A 4,153-nucleotide genomic window follows, 5' to 3' on the forward strand; every position below is an offset into this window, starting at 1 on the left:
TATCTCATTATGTCACTAGTTACCACACTCACTGTATTTTTTTTCAACACATCCCATAATTTTTAAAATATCGGCCTCTACCAAATGGTTGATTTGTCACTTAAAGGTAAAATAATGAAATTCATACACATATTATGAAAATCAGAAAATATGAACTATAATACTAATTTATTTAAAACATAATCAAAATAAAATAGTTTTACATATTGAATCTTGTTTATTTATTGAAGTATTCCATAAAATATTTCAGATTTTCCTTTTAACACAGGAAATTACATGTTTTTTTTTTTTAACAATAAACAAAAATAAATAACACAAATAACTAAAAGTAACAAAACTAAAGACATTACATTCTTTCTGCATTCAAAAACTAAAAACAAAATAGCAAAATATAGTAATATAATGGCATTTTAGGCTTTTATGATTCAAGAAACACGCCATCAAGTGTGGTAGTGCAACAGGATTTTTCTTTTTCTTTCTTTTTTTAGATATATGAATATTTCTCTTCTCAGACGGGGTGATAATCCGGATACTCTATTGGGTCATCAACATCACTGAGATCAGCATCAGAATCTTGGGGGTTTTCTGGGACAAGGGCCTGAAGAGTGCGTGTTCTTGTACCATAGAAACTGTTGACATCCATCTAATAATTGTAAAAAAAAAGCAACAACAAACAAATAAATATCTCTTACAATTTTAGCAATGTTAGTATACCAGCATTTGTCATTTAAGAAGTAATTGCCTCGGATAATTATGATTTGCACACATTAATTCTATGAATTCATTATATTTATATGCAAAAGTAACAAAAATACATATTTAAGAAATTATCTCAGCATATGAAGAAATAACAATAGCTGTTATATTTATAGCTAAGAATGATCAGAAGTTTATATTTCTCAGCAAATAGTCCATTCTGACTGCAGAAATGGATGATCTGAAAAGATTACCTTAGCTTTTCTGCATTTACCATAAAGTGACAAATCAACAGTTTGGTTGAGCATGTTTTTGAAAAATTATTAAAAACATACTAAAGTTTTTTCATGGCACCAAGTAACATAATTTTGTAAAGTTAGGGCTTTTACAGTGTAATATGTCAAAAAAAAAAAAAAAAATTAGCATACCTTGCCAAATTTCACCAAGAACAGTTCACATGGCAGGAGTGATTTCTTTGTTTCTGACATCCATGTTTGAAGAAGTGTTGTGAAAAGTGCTGTTGATTGACATTCTGACATCTAGTGGATTTTTTTGACATAACATACCTAAACCAGATGGTAGAGATGGCTCAATCAGCTTGAGTTAAGTTAGGTACTCCTCTCAGTGAAATATAGTGACTCAAAATGTGCTCAACCATTTGGTCGAGCAGGCAGTTAAAGGGTATAAAGCAGCATCTCATGAAGGCTTTTTTTTTTCCTTTGTGTTTTATATAATGACCACTAGGAGGTGCTCTAGGAACATGTTTTCCTTTATTGGTTTTCCCTGTTGTTACGGCCTTTCCGTAACGACATCGAAAGCTCAGCCGAACAGCTGATCATAGCTGTACAGGGCGGGCTTTTATTTTTCATCTCCATAATTGTATCTAGTAGTAAAGCTAATGCAAGGGCTAGAAATCATTAATCCTTTGCTGGTACTTCCTCGTCATCGTGGAGAGCGCAGTTCATGTTTGCATAGCAACGGCAGAAGCCACGGGTGCGCAAGCGCTTGTGGAAAGGAGGAGAAAGCGGCGCGGCTGCGCTACCACACCGTTTTTAGACGGCTTTTGTAGTACATTCCAAAGAGCGGCAGTTATCCACCTTATTCCTACGCCCCATGACGCTTTGCGCGAATTATGGGTGTAGCCTAACTTCCGTTAAGCTGTAAACAGTCAGTGAAAGGCTCGCTCTATGAACGCAATAATGCATTTTTTAAAAAACTGGGTACAATGAGATGACATTATTCTACTCACCCTTCAACCAACGAACATTAAAAGGACATTTAAAAGTGTAAAAGCATCAACAAGGTACTTTCAACAGGCCATGAAAAAGCGCGATTCTTTCCACAGCAATAACGGACGGGTTATAGCTATGATAAATATCTGTATTATTTAATATATGTTGCCTTAATAAAAAATGGTCATGAACTTCAGCATTGCGTGATACTATTTCAAAGTGATTTCCGTCATTTTTAAAGATAATAAATTGTATTTACCTGTGAAAACAAACCTGGAAAGAGACGTGAGGATTTGAGGAGAAAACGAGAGATTCTTTGTGCATTCCAGTGAATTATTAATGGGATATATCGTAAATTAAATCGGGAGAACAGAACACAAATGTGCAGTATGTTGTTATTTTTCATACTATTACAGCAGTATGCAAAGGGACAAAAGAAAATAATCACGAGGATAGAAAGCAGCGGCTGAAAAGAGCTCTTTTGCCATAGATATTCTTGTTATAACGTGTCACGTTAAAATACCAAGCGTTACTTTATTCTCATGATGTCTGAAAATAAAACATGAAAGAAAAATTGACCGCTCATTTAGTCAAACTGACGGATAAGCTTTATTTGTTGGGCAACCTTATGATTTGAAATGATTCGTTTCAGTCTTTTTAAATGGAAGTTCCCCAAACTGGAAGTTCCACCTATAATTCAAAACGCAGTAGGCTCGTCAGGAATAAGGTGGATAATACGGAAGTCCTAAACGGCCATGGATTATCATTATTTTTTCTATCTTGTTTTCTCGTGATCACGACTTATTTTCTCGTGATCTCGAGATAACAAAAGTTGTTTTCTCGTGATCACGACTTATCACGAGAAAACAACTTTCGTTATCTCGAGATCACGATAAAATTAAGATAGAAAAAAATAAATAAATAAATAATCCATGGCCGTTTAGGGCTTCCGTAGTTTTCTTTCTTTTGCAGTAAATCAACTGCAGTTTCTAACAGTGTGGCATTAGCTGTTGGATCTCAGGAGTTTATTCGAGGATATGTCACCATGGCAGGTTATATCCTGCATGGTGTGTTTTGAAACCATCAAAAATTGCAGGTTATTGTAGAATCTCTACTATTCAAGATTTTTTTATTTAAATGTAATTTTTTAAATGATTAAACACCTTGTTGTCAAAGTTAGTATTGAGGCTTTATGTATGGTCAGACACTTGCATGTGTCATTAATTTTTAACATTTTACCAAAATCAAGTCGGGAGGTGTTTCACCTGCGAATTTCTGTTTTGTCTGCCATTAGAATGGCTACATATGAGGCAGTAAGTGCATTGCATTAAGTTTTCAACTTACAGGTCACAAAGGTTATTGTAGCTACAGGTGCTGGTCATATAATTAGAATATCATCAAAAAGTTGATTTATTTCACTAATAATTCCATTCAAAAAGTGAAACTTGTATATTACTAAATGTAACTAAATGTAAACGTAAATCTAAATGTAAATGTAAAATGTAATGTAAATGTAAATGTATTATATTCATTCATTACACACAGACTGATATATTTCAAATGTTTATTTCTTTTAATTTTGATGATTATAACTGACAACTAAGGAAAATCCCAAATTCAGTATCTCAGAAGCTGAAGGCCACTATCAGAGCAACCTGGGCTCTTATAACACCTGAGCAGTGCCACAGACTGATCGACTCCATGCCACGCCGCATTGCTGCAGTAATTCAGGCAAAAGGAGCCCCAACTAAGTATTGAGTGCTGTACATGCTCATACTTTTCATGTTCATACTTTTCAGTTGGCCAAGATTTCTAAAAATCCTTTCTTTGTATTGGTCTTAAGTAATATTCTAATTTTCTGAGATACTGAATTTGGGATTTTCCTTAGTTGTCAGTTATAATCATCAAAATTAAAAGAAATAAACATTTGAAATATATCAGTCTGTGTGTAATGAATGAATATAATATACAAGTTTCACTTTTTGAATGGAATTAGTGAAATAAATCAACTTTTTGATGATATTCTAATTATATGACCAGCACCTGTATATGTGGGTGCTTAGTTTTTACTGTAGTTTAATATATTTGGCCAAAAGCTTGTGTTATAAAAGACAAAGTGTTACGCACAGACTGTATTGGCTATGCCTGACAGCAAATACCAGACAAAGACACTCTTCTCCTCAAACACATAAAACATTAGCCTTTAAATAAAGAAAACACTGCAC

Source organism: Ctenopharyngodon idella, chromosome 15 (genome assembly GCF_019924925.1).
Source record: "Ctenopharyngodon idella isolate HZGC_01 chromosome 15, HZGC01, whole genome shotgun sequence".
Lineage (NCBI taxonomy): Eukaryota > Metazoa > Chordata > Actinopteri > Cypriniformes > Xenocyprididae > Ctenopharyngodon > Ctenopharyngodon idella.